Here is a 14,351-nt window from a genome sequence, read left to right as displayed (position 1 = left end):
ACATCAGCCAATGAGATTGATTCTGCCGGTTTCGCGCCACTGCGGTGACGCGTCATGCATCAGCTGGGGGGGGGGGGGACTTCTATATCAGATGTTAGAGATGCTAGTTGTAAAATACTCTGACAAAGGGCCATTGCCTGAAACGCGTTAGAGATACAACCAGCCACCAACCATGATGTCTACCATGGAATAAAGCATTTTTAACTCCCTACCTGCATGTCTCTAGCCCCCAAGTTCTTTGCTGTGCTCCGCTTTTTTCCTCCGTGAAAACCCTCTGCTGTTCCTACAGAGGTCATGTTGGTGAATTTCATTTAAAGGACAAGTTTATTAGTTAGCCCCATTCCCAGTAAGTGTGTTAACCATGCAAATTGTGTTACATTGTGTGTATGTCTTTTCCTGAAATAAATTACATTTTATTGTTCCTCCTTGCTTTGCTCAATTAATGATCCCGGTATAAAAGCTGTTAATAAACCTGGTCTCCCGTGACAGGGTGTTTTGGCATTTTATTTATTATATTGATGTGTTGTTTAGGCTTTCTAGTTCTTTTATTCTTCTGGTGTCTAGGTGCTTGGGGTTTTGTTTTATAGTTGTGTCTTTTTGGTGCTGTTGTTTTTTTTAGGTTGCCCATTGACTGCTATAGTGCCTTATCATGTCCATATTATATGGGCATGATGTGCAGTACCACTGTGCCAATCAACGGGTAGGGATAGTTGCCCCCGGGGTGGGTGGTTAGGCCGCCTGGGTGGGTAGCGGGGGAGGGGGGTTAACCCCTTAATTACTATAGCAGTTACTAACCACCCACTAAGGTGATTAATGGGTTAGGGGTCATTAGATTGTATTTTTTATTGTTGTGTTCCTCCCAACGGAGGACATGGACGTGAAGATTGGTGATGAGGATGACAATCATACTGGCAGGGGTAAGTAAAAGTTTTATTTACTTTATGCTGACTGGATAATGTTTTATTTTGAATGGGCAAATGCACTATTATCCAGATATGGGTAGTAGTAATTTTGCTAATTACTGTACTATATGTGTTGAGGAGGGTTGTTGGAGGGGTGCTCATTCATTCTCATTGGGGTTATCTTTGCTCCCATTGAGGGCATAGGTAATCACACAGGCAATGAATTGGTGTATTGTTTAGTATTGTGTTTGCATTGTGTTTTAATGTTTATTGTGGGTAGCAGGGGTAGGTGAAGGTGGTATTTGGCCCATGGTAAGTGTTTAGGCCTACCAGGTGGGTAGCGGGAGGTATTAACCCCTTCATTACCTTAACGGTACTAACCGCTAAGGCAATGAAGGGGATAACTCCTCCCGCAACCAGGTTACTGTGAAACATCTAATTTGTTTTGGAGGAGAAACAATTTTTCAAAATTAACATTTATTATTCCTGAATCTTAATTGTCCTGACGAATTAAAATGAAAAGGAAATCTTGACTGTGCTTCAAGAAATTAATTCAGCATTAAGGTAAGTGTTTTCTGTCTCTTGCTTTCTGTTCCTTGATGTTAGGTTGTTTTCTGCGTTTTATGCATATGAAGGTCAGAGATTTGTGATATATGATGTTATTCATGTATTTGGGGTAAGAAAAAAGACAAACCAAGTATTTTCTCAAACCTTCTCCATCTGTGTCCATATCAGAGACCTAATAGAGAAAGAAGAGATGAGGGCTGAAATAGTAACATCTGACAAAAAGGAGTAGCAAGAGGTAATCAAACTAACTTTAAAATAATAATAATAATTTTATAGGTGTCAGACAGTGATAAAAAGTTAAATCACCTACAGTAGGTATAACATCCTTAAACATGCTACTGGCATTAGTTACCTTTGGTCCTAGAGATTACCCTTTTGGAGTAGAAGAAATTATGCAAGTAATAACTAGCCAGTAATTATGGGGAAAGCATAAAATGACACTGTATTGTATGTATTATTCAAAGTTCCTATGGGACGGTAAACAAAAATGAAAGCTCTAAAGAGGAGTTGAACTCCATAACGGGAACCATCATGGTTTATATATTGTAGTGAAATAACTAACTGCTTTGACTTGATATTCCCCTTTGATCTTTTTCAGATAATCATTTGGATGCATGGGAATCTTTCATTTGGACAGACAACATTTTGACCCATTGGTCAGGGCCATTACTTTTATGTTCAACCATGATCTAGTACATTTTATTATGTTTGCTTTAGTTAAATATTGTACTGTTCAAAGAACAAAATGTCCCATCAATGTTGCTATTGCATTAATATTTAGAGGACATTTCTATTAAGTTGTGTTATACAGGCATACCCCGGTTTAAGGACACTCACTTTAAGTACGCTCGCGACTAAAGACATATCGCCCAATAGGCAAATGGCAGCTCACGCATGCGCCTATCAGCACGTCCTGAACAGCAATACTGGCTCCCTACCTGTACCGAAGCTGTGCACAAGCGGGGAGTCTATAGAGCCTGTTACAAATGCATTATTTACATCAGTTATGCACGTATATGAAGATTGCAGTACAGTACATGCATCAACATGTGGAAAAAAGGTAGTGCTTCATTTTAGGTACATTTTCGCTTTACATACATGCTCCAGATCCATTGCGTACGTTAATGTGGGGTATGCCTGTATAAAGTTTATATAGTATAATTTGTGTATGCTTATTGTGATTCTGTGAGTGACCTAGAGTATGTGTTTTTCGAATGATGTGTACTCTTTTCTGGCCACTGAATTTTCATCCATAGGTGTAGAATCATCATTGTATTGTATGTCTTTATTTATATAGCGCCATTAGTGAACATAGCGCTTCACAGTAGTAATACATGTGGTAATCAAATAAATAACAGATAATATAAATAACAGATCATGGGAATAAGTGCTTTAGACATAAAAGTAACATTTCGGAAGAGGAGTCCCTGCCCCGAGGAGCTTACAGTCTAATTGGTAGGTAGGGAGAACGTACAGAGACAGTAGGAGGGAGTTCTGGTAAGTGCGTCTGCAGGGGGCCAAGCATTATGTATCGTGTTTAGAATAGCTAGAATATTGTCAGTATAATGTAATGGGCTCTATTGCAAATATTAATTATGAATCATATGCAAATTGGTAATATTAGGGACTGTACAATACACAAATCAATGTTCACATTTATAGTGTCTCACCGTTTCCCCTGCTGAAATCCCTCTCTTGGCTTCCTATCAAATCCTGTATCACACATTCAATTCTCCTCCTCACTTTTAAAGCTTTACACTCTTCTGCCCCTCCTTACATCTCAGCCCTAATTTCTCGCTATGCACCATCCTGACTCTTGCATTCTAGGATGTCTTCTCTCTACCCCCTTTTGTATTTAAAGCCCTCTCCCGCCTTAAACCTTTCTCACTGACTGCCCCACGCCTCTGTAATGCCCTTCCCCTCAATATCCGACTAGCACCCTCTCTATCCACCTTTAAGACCCAATTTAAAACACACCTGCTTAAGGAAGCATATGAGTAGCTCCGTGGCTTATACTTTACACCTCATACATAAACCTTGGCCCCTTGCAGACACACCAGTCTGCTCTCCTACAGTCGCAGTATGTTCTTCCTACCAACCAATTCGATTGTAAGCTCTTTGGAGCAGTGACTCCTTTCCTGAATGTTACTTTTATGTCTGAAGCACTTATTCCCATTATGTGCTATTTGTATTATTTGTTATTTATATAATTTTCACGTGTATTACTGCTGTGGAGCACTATGTACATTTATGGCGCTATATAAATAAAGACATCCACATACTGTACATACTTAGTGGTGGGAATTTACATTTTAATATCTTAGAGAGCAGTTTCACATTTTTATAAATGAAAAAGAGGGCTTCAATGTGAGTGACAGTGGTAAGCACGGTTATTAACAACAAATACTTATATTTTTTCTCTTTTTATTTAAGTGATGATACACATAACACAACATGTAAAAACAATATGCATGCAGTTATTGAAGTGTTAAAATGTATTTGTTGTGACAACATATTATGAAAGTGAAAGCTTTAGTTTTTTTTTAATTAATTATAAAAACAATAATACAACTCGACGCAACGAGTCTAAAGGTGAACAGTGGAGAAAATAAAAAGAGATAAAAAGAATAATTAATACACTTAGTAGCAATAAAAATGAAGTCAGAAAAGCTCCAATGTCAATATCGACATTTAGCCCTCTTGGGACCACTGTTTGTAATTTATGTATCCAGATGGTTTCCCTTCTGGCCAATTGAACAGTTCTATTTCCTCCTCTCCAGTCAATCGGTACCTGTTCCAAGCCTGTATATTTTAAATGGCTTGGATCAGATTGGTGATGGAGGCAGAAGTGTTTGGACACTGAATGAGTTAAAACTTTTTTCTTGATATTTCCCAAGTGGTCTAAAATTCTAACCCTCAATGGTCGCGTAGTGCATCCAATGTATTGTAAACCACTGGTATATTCTAACATATAGATCACAAAAGGGCTCTTGCAGTTTATATAACTCTCTATCTGAAACTGTTCATTTGTCTGAGTTACAGTAGATATAAACGTTATTTTATTAGAATTTTTATATGTACAGGCTTTACACATTATACAGCCATAGAAGCCTTTCGGTTTATTGAGCCAATTATGTGTCAAATTTAGATTTTTCTTTCTTTGGGCTGTGGGCGCCAGTTTTCTTTTAAAGCAGCAGTCCTAGCAATAACCTGCATGTGTGTTTTTTTTTAAATAAATCAGTTCTGTACTGTGAGAAACTACTTGTAGCATTTTTTTTTTTTTTTTAAACAACTTTGAAAGACAATTTTTAATGTATTCTAATGTAACGAGCATTTTTGTTCCTATAGCAACCCTTTAGAAAGGCACAACCCCTTCCTTTTCTGTAACAGGCTCTGGCACACCCCTTCGTGAGTCCTGCCCCCTCCACAGCGGTGCACGAGCATGGAGAACAAATGTATCAGTTACTGCCTGGTCACATGATCTTCCCCACAGAACTGTGCCAGAGCAGCAGGAGAAATGGAGAATAGCTCAGAATTAATTAATTAAACCTTATTGCCACTATTGTAGCAATACTAAGATCTTTGGAGCTGTATCACTCAATTGGATATTATAGTAGCAATTGTAGATATGAGATTTCTGTCCTCTCAGGACATTTTTTAAGACCTACACATTATTTTGTGATTAGGAATTGGTGTGTCATAAGGGAGTGTTCAAAGATATTTATACCTTATCCCTCTGTACAACTTTTTTTTGAGTACTTATATATTTGATTAAAGAGTATTTTTACCTTATTCATCATTTCTCACTACTTGATCTGAGTGCATTCAATGGGGAATCTTTGTTTGTTTTGTGAGTATTACCCTTATCCCTATTTGCACCTTATCCTTATCCTTAGTTTTCATAGTTTACTTCTGATAATTGTTTTCAAATTTAAGCTGATGCGGGAGCTTCCCTCTTTTTCAATTCCCTCATGGTTCGGACACTGATACTTATCAGCTATTGCAAGATAACCCCATTAATGAATTCTATAAAGAATTAAAACTACTACAAGAAAAGGGTAAATCATTAGAAATATTAAATGATAACGAATATAAGTATCTATGTAAAGATAAGTATAAAATACCCCTGTTTTATATGTTACCGAAAATACACAAACATTTAACACAGCCACCTGGAAGACCAATTATATTTGGTATCGACTCACTATTCACAAAGTTATCCGAATATATAGACTGCTTCCTCCAGAAGTATGTTAAACAATTTAAGTCCTATATTACCGATACTATGGATATTCTACAAACCATAGAACAATTAGTATGGCAGGAAAATTATACTCTAATAACTGCAGATGTCACTTCCCTCTACATATCCATTACCCATAGGGATGTCACAGGAGCAGAACTGCGTTGATTTGAGGTTCGGAGACCCACTGCTTCCTGAATTACATGCCCCGTAATGGGGTGTCGGTATCTCATTCATATACATTTAAATGTCTTGCGTCATGTGAGTGGGGGGTCCCTGGACCTCAAATCAACATGGTTCGGGTCTGGAGAACTCCTGCTCACGTACACTAGTATTAAAATTTTCATTAAAACAGCTACATTACCTTAGCGGCTAGCCGCTAAGGCAATGAAGGGGTTAACCACCAGTGCCCGGTTTATTGTGCGTAGCGGGGGTGGGTGAAGGTAGTATGTTGCCCTTGGAAGGTGTTAAGTCCTTGCGTGGGGGGGGGGGGTTGTGGGTGGAGTTAACCCCTTCATTACTTTAACGTTTAATACCGCTAAGGTAATGACGGGGTTAACCCCTCCTGCTACCACCAGGTAGGCCTAAACATCCATCCTTGGGGCTACTACCCCATTCACCCAATCCCTCTACCCACAATAAACAAAAAAACACACAACAGCCCTACTACCCACCTCAACTACCTCCAACAACCCCCTGCCCCCCATCAACACATACAGTATAGTAATGGGCAAAATAACTATTATCCAGATATGGATAATAGCTCATTTGCCCCATTATAAAAGCAAACATTAGTCATCCAGCATAAATAAAGTAAATACAACTTTCTTCTTACCCCTGCCATCATGAAGGGTGTTATCAACATACTGCAGGTCCATGTCCTCTGTGGGCATCAAGAGTACATGAAAAAATACAATCTGATGGCCACTAACCCCTTAATCACCTTATCCATTAATAACCGCTATAATAATTAAGGGGTTAACCCACCCTCCCCCACTACCCACCCGGGAGGCCTAACCACCCACTGAAGGGCTACAATACCCACCCAGTACCCATTGATTGGCGCTGTGGTATATCAGACCAATATAATATGGGCATGACAAGCCACTTTAGTAGTCAATGGCCAACTTATTAAAACAATCAAGCACAACAATACATAACAATTAAAGAGATAAACAAGCACCTAACACCACAACAATAATAGAACTAAAAAGCCTCAACTACACATTAATAAAATTATTCTAACACCAAAACCGCTAAAGAATACAAATTATATTATACCAAAATAATAGACTACAATTAAAGAAATACCTACTGTAACCAACAAAACAAATCAATAAATAAAACCGCTAGCCAATCCACAAATGTACTAAAAACAAGCCATCCAAATTCCAAACAATTTTATCAAAAACAATAAACAGAAATATAAAAAATGCCAATCAATACAAAACAAGCATTTGTCAAAAAATAAATTGCCTGTCACTGTATTTATCTAATACATTAGCAGTCCATGGGCAATAAAAACATAAAAAATAAATAAATACAATAAAAAAACCTGAAAAATGACACATACATATATTCAATATTTATCTTACCTTTAGAAGTCTTACCCCTCCAAATCCCGGCGTATCTTGAAGCTCTCGAACCGCAACATCATCACCCGCAATCCATCTCCATCCTCCTTGAAGATCTACACTGGCGACACACTTTATTCGAGCTTGGCTAGTCCCACGAATTCGGGTATACCCGGGTGTATTGAGGTTTGTGACTGTTTTCTGCCCGAGTGCATTGAGTTATTTTCCAAGCAGGGATTGAAGCATTTTATTCCCACTGGCTGCAATACTGCACAGTATATATATATATACTGCATTACAATTCATGAATTTATGCCATCTGGTAGACACGCGAAGCATTGCAGCCTATTAAATCCTAATCATTATCATTTAACAGATCAGCCGCCCATCAGCCAGGCATGAACCCAGGCTGGGAAGGCAAATGCAACGGGGCTTGTCAGAGGTGAGGAGTGGCGCATTCCAGGTATCTGCCAGGTACATACCGGGTATTTGCTCGAATAAAGTGTGTCGGTGCAGTACATAAGGTAAAAAAAAAAATCTTCTTTCTTTCATCTTCTTTCACTTTCTTCTATCTTCATCTGTCATTATTTTCTTCTTTTCTTTATTCTTCTTTTTTCTTTCTTTCAATTCAAAGTACCCCATGTTAAATCCACAACGGATGTTGTCTCAACTTCTTCTTGAGCTAAAATGAGACAGAGCAGGCCTTATATAGGGTCTGTGACATGGTACAACTCCAATCCGATTGGACGCTGTATCATGTGCCCGCCTCTTTTTTTTAAGGATGTGACGTCATGTGACGTCATCTCCAAGGGGGGCACGTCACATCCATAAATCCACATTTTGAAATCTTCATACTTGTCAAATATATACAGTAGCCATATATCTCTGATTAAGTCACCTTCTTATCTGTTCCATCATTATGTTCGCATTTTTTCGCATGTATGCGAAACTGCATTTGTTTCGATAATAAGGAGTTTATATCATATATGTCCGATGCAAACAATGACCAGTCAAAGTAATGTAAAATAATGTATCATGTTTTGGAGGAAACAAAAGTGGAACGCCTAAATTTGATAACGTCTTGAGTGACGAATGTCATTCCCTTTGCCATTTCACGGACAGACGCTGAACTGCAACCAAAAAAAATCAGAATACAGTCTGACATCTACATGTGAGATTCGATAGTTTGCCACAAGTTAGATGGAATATATTGATTATATTACCTGTGAAACATGATAGATGGCCGCGATTTTGTCCCGTGAAGAGGGAGAGAACAGGCGGCTACTGTACAGTACATCTGTATATCCTAGACTCTTCTATATTACTACATATAGCCACTATTCACAGTGAGGCCCCTCACCTTCAACTCCTCCGGTGACCTTACATTCTAGAAACCTCTCCGTGCTATATATTTCTTGTGATGGCATCACTATCACCAGGCAGAAGTGGGCAGGGCTACGATTCTGCCTAGTACCATGTGATAGACAAAGGGCGTTACTCTGTGTTGGCCCATACAGTTAACTCTCTAAGGCTATAGTAATCCCAAAGGAGGATTACAACAGCACTCATTTATGCAGTGTAGGAGCATTCTGACACACTGTCACTAATTATTGATTGGCTATATAAGCATATTACTGTATATGCAGACAGTGTCTTGTCATTTTATTCTCTTTTTCATTGCGAATACCCACATACACTCATTTCAGTTTTGTGAAAGATGTTTTAATTAGGTTATTATTAAACTTTATATTTTAGTTATTGTGGCTTATATATGTAGCCCTTTTTCTGAACACCTTCCAAAGGGACTACTGGTCGCTGTATAAGACCTGCGGCTCCAGGAGATCTGAGCCTCCGCTAGCTGGGAGCCTGGGGTAATACTCACACATTTACATAGTGCAGCGCCTCCACCTGCGATGGCTCCCACCGAAGGGGGAGTGGTTCCTCGCAGGACACTCAATAAACACATACACAGTGATTATATAATAACTAACACTTTACTAACGCACATAGAAAACATAATACAACATAACCTTATACTATAACTGTATAACCTTACACACAATATCAGTGTTCCCACCCAGTGTCTGGTAATCCCCCACCCAATGTCCCGCACTCCTACGGAGATTGTGGGGTGACTGCGCAGTCACAGTTAAGCTAAGGGCCCGGTGGTGCACTTAGGAATATGTGATACCTGCCGAGCACTCCGGTGCTCGGGTCAGCAACTCTTCACAAAGGGTCCAGTTGTAGAATGACGTCCTCTGATCCCCAACCGAACTCCGGGCACGTGGACCGCCAGGGCGGTCCCACTCTGGAAAAGTCTCTGCGGACCCCAACGTGGGTCCGAACCGCATCCCAGGAACAGCAGCAGCCGCTGTGTCCCTATCTCTCTAAGTGGCACTAATGTGACAGGAACCCTAACCTAGGGCCTGTCCCTGTAGTACCGCAACCTGTAGTGGCTTGGGGAACTCCTATGGCCCTGCAGGGGTTATGACCTGTCCCACTCCCCTCACTCTCCAAGACCCCTAAGCCTCACTAGCAACTAGATAACTAACAGCGCCTGCAGCAGACACACTGCACACACAGTCAACCTGCAGACAGCAACATGCAGCCCTAACACACCACACACGCTGCACACGCTCTCACACCTAAGGGGCAGCCTCCCTATCTTGGGCCGTCCCTTATCATTTACCCACTACCCTAACAGGGATTTGGGGCCTGCCTGGGACTTGGGGATCCTTACCTGGTGCAGGAGCCACTCGCTCCCTGCTCCCTTCCTTCCCCGTCTTGCTCCCAGCTCCAACTGACGTGACACTAAGCCCGCGAAATGTATCAATCTCGCTGTCTGGGAATCCTCCAGCCCTATTGGCTCCAATCAGGCATTTGGTGCCTGTTTCCCTATGTCTCCTGGGAGTTGTAGTTCCCAGGAGGCTGCTAAAGCATTGGGGCCGCGTGCGCACTTGCCCTGCGCATGCGCGAACGCCTAATGACCGCCACAACCTTTTCCTCGCCGTCCCTGCCCTCGCGCGACTTCTCCCTAGCCGCCGAGTCCCTCCTGCGCATGCACGATCCTGCGCATGCTCGCGCAATGTGTCATGGCGGCCCCCGCTAGCCGGGTGCGCCGCCGGAGCTCCAGGGATGCCGAGCGCTCCCTGCACTGGCCCCCACCCTCGCGAAGTGCCGGCGGGTCCGTCGCTGCCTCCAGCGGCACCCGGGACCACTCGGCACTCGCGGAGGGGGGCCAGCAAGTGAAAAACAAACCCGGGGCTACATATAATACAATTGTATATATATTTTATATTAGGTACATCGACAGAGAATGAGAAAGCACCATCTGACACATACACACAGGTAAGGGGAAGGTTAGGCACTCAAAATAAAAAAAGGAGTAAATCAAATAACCATGGATCAGCAAGATAAAGATAATCTGTATAGCAATAGGCGACTAAAAATAGGGCCTAGGTTTAAAGATGTAGAAGTGAATGAACATAAAATGTGTAGTTAAAAAATTGTCCTGGGAAACATGTGGAGCAAATGTTTCTCAAACTATCCAAGGGAAAAATAACCAATATTGAAATGTCTAAATCTGAAAATCCTCAATGTGATAGAAAAGGAAAGTTCCACAGTTCCACAGATTATTAAAATGTTAGTCTTTAGTGGGTTGTGTTGATGTAGCCTCTAAATAGGGGAGTCCTCTGATCCCAATAGTAACAAGAAATATCTAGAATACAGAAGCGAATACAAACACAACCAACATGGTGCAGATAATTAAAAAAATGTATTTCAATTAAGAAGGAAAATAGAGTAAACTCGTGATGAGCATAAGCATTGAGATCTTATCTGTGTATAGTAGAAGACCCCACTGCTACGTGATGATGTTTGGAGGGACTTCCGCACTGCAGCGACATAACTCCTAGGCTCTGTCTTGGTAAGGAACACCAACGGGGACAAACTTCCTCAGATCCCTTCTCCAATGCATTTCTCAACAGTAGCGTGTTGCTTCATCAAGGGAGTGATCACCTTAGGACTGGTGTAACAGGGACGTATCCCTGTTTGGATAAAGCTGCCTCAGAGCTCTGAATCCAGTATGGAGCTGGTTAATTGCTGCCACTCAATTAACCAGTCTCCACCTGGACTAATGAGAGCTCTGTAAAAAGCCTCATGTGAGACACAGGAAAGAGATTTTCCTCAGCACACAACAGTGCTGACATGAGGAGAGGTTCTTGAATATACAGGGGGACTGTATATTGACAGCAAGACACAAGGGGACCAGACCTCTTTTCCTGGATGCAGAGGACCCAGGAACCTGCCGGAGGCTGGACCCTCAAGCACACCAAGACATCGGGACACCACTGACTTGAAGGGCCACCTGCTTGAAGGTACTGCAGAGACTATGGAGTGGTAGGCTGGATAGGGGTTTATACTCCCATTCCTGTAAGAGAGGGACTGGGGGAAATAAGTTAGCCCTCACAAAGGGATAGGTGTTTGTTGTTTTTGTATATTTTTGTTTGCTGTGCTCTTTAAAGGGACAGGCGCAATAAAGCCATATGCTAATGTCACCCTAAACGGTCTCGAATTGCATACCTCTGTACACATCTCTTACACCTGTATATGTTTAAATAGGGTGTGCTGGCTCCTCTTACTGGATTATGATTGGTTCATCAAGACAAGCCTCTCACAGGCAAGGTTTTCGTCTTATTGAAAGCAGACAAGGTTTCAAGGATTTTGAAGCAGTCCACATATGTATTTTGAAATAATACCAATAGGTCAAAGAAGAGGTTGAAACTGCTTAAATGAGGCAGAAATCATTGTGTTATGTTGTAAATGTGTATAACCCTATTTATAAAGGGTAAAGATGTAACTGGAAATCACACATTTTAAATAAGTAAACTAGAATCATAGTGCAGATATGTATAAATAAATGGGAGATGATGTCACTAAGTGAATCAGGGCTGTAGCTATAGCCTGGGCAGCCCAGGCGCCCACGCTCTTGGGGGGCCCACTCTCCCCACCTATCTCTATTCAGATAGAGATAGGCGGGGAAGATTGAATGTGGTTGTGGCGGGGGAAGATGGTATGTGGTGGAAGTGGGCCCCCTCCGTTAAACAGACTATAAGCCAGTAGAAAAATTAGCATTTGCTACAGAGGCAGAGCAGGACGGAAGGGAACGTCTCCATTCCGAATCATGAGGATATCGTCTATGTATCTCCTTCACAGCACAAGGTGTGGAGGAGACACCGATCCCCATATGTGTAATGACTACCCCCATCCCATATACAGGTTAGCAAACGATCGTGCAAAACATGTCCCCATAACAGTGCCACACAGTTGTAAATAAAAATCGTGATTGAACAAAAAGTAATTATTGAAGAATAAATTGTATTGAATTAAGAATAAATTACTGTTGCTGTTGCTGTTGCTTAAGTTGTAGTGTACCATGCAGAGAAAGATACGTTAACAGCTTGAAGACCCCCCTCGTGAGGTATACTAGTATAGAGTGCTTGAACATCAAGAGTGGCTAGTTTGTATGTAGATTCCCAAGTAATAGAACGGAAGAGAGATAGAACAGAAGTGATATCCAATAGATGAGAGGGAAGTGTGGGCACCAGTGGTTGTAAGAAGTGATCCAGGTATTGTGACAGATTAGCAGTAAGTGAATCTATTCCTGAAATAATAGGGCATCCCGGTGGATTATTTTAGGCAGATGGTAGACTACGGGAATTGTGGGAGTCAGACAGTAAAGATGATCAAATTCAGATTTGGTTCAAATCCCTGACTCCCGTGTCTCACTTAACAGCACCTTAATGTCCAACAAAAAATAAGGTGTTTGATCTTTTTTCAATTTGCAATAGGAATTGTTGTCTGCGAGAATCCTATCTGCTTCATTGCAGTAATCCAGTTTATCCTGGATTTAATATATATAAGAGAAAAAAAGATTCTGTTGCCAAGCAGTCACCCTATGATCAGTCGAGAACTGGTGTGTTCAACATGATATGGCCATTGACAATAAAAGTATTAATATGTTCTATGCACTTGCCTGTGGTGGCCGCCTCCTTGGTGTTTTCCTCTTTCTACTTCCGAATTGCAGTGTCAAATGAGGCTGCAGACTTCACCAACGTGACGTCATGATGCAATTTGACATCGCGATGTAACAAGACGCCGTGTGACATCATGATGCTGACGTCTGCGATGTCATTTGACGCTGCGATTCAGAAGGATAAGGAGGGCGGCAGCAAGGAGGCTTTCCCCACAGGCAAGTGCCTTTCCATCAGGTCCAATAGGCTCAAATACGAGGCATCTGATATGGGTGTGGACTGTAATGAGTGCTCACCACAAACAAGGCGGGACCACGAGGCTGAGGTGGGGATGTTGGTAGCCGACCTACAACGAGCAGCCACGTCCAGAGTGCAGAGCGGTAGTCGTGCAGCTAGGTCAGGGTAGGAGAAGTCAGATTGGTTGAGGTACTTGCCGTAGTTTAGGAGTGGAGAGATTGGATTTTTGTTGTGCGGTGCCGGGGTCCAGGGGCATAAAATGTAGAATAGTCGTGTCTGTAGCCATGGTCCAATGGTCAGAGAAGGCAGGAGTCTGGGTGCAAGCTGAGGTCAAAATACAAGGCAAAGGCAGGACAGCAAGAAGCTAGAGGTAAGCATAAGTCACAAGAACAGAGTTTATGCTCAGCCAGTTTGCAGGAGGGTTGGCTGAGCATTTAAAGGGCAGGCAGCCAATGAAAAGGCAGCACACAGGTGCAAGGTAACAAATGCAGGACAGCCCACAGCTGCAGGGTAAAGAGCAATCAGACATAGGCTGTCCACTGATAGGCAGGGGTGGAGTGCATAGCAGCTGAGGAATAATAACCCCTTGTTTGCTTGTGTCCGCGCTGCGTCTTCACATAGCTAGCGTGCGCCGTAGGTTGCCCGTGTCGTTCGGAGGCGAAGCCTGGAGACGGTTCCTGCTGAGTTTTCCTTCCTGGCAGCGTGGCGCCTGCGCGCAGGTTGTGGCTGACGCATGTCACTCGTGACGTCGTTATATATGTCACGGTGGCGGGTCCTAAGCCTGATCCTGACAGTA

This window comes from Ascaphus truei, chromosome 5, assembly GCF_040206685.1.
Source record: "Ascaphus truei isolate aAscTru1 chromosome 5, aAscTru1.hap1, whole genome shotgun sequence".
Lineage (NCBI taxonomy): Eukaryota > Metazoa > Chordata > Amphibia > Anura > Ascaphidae > Ascaphus > Ascaphus truei.
Note: the sequence above shows the minus strand (reverse complement) of the source record.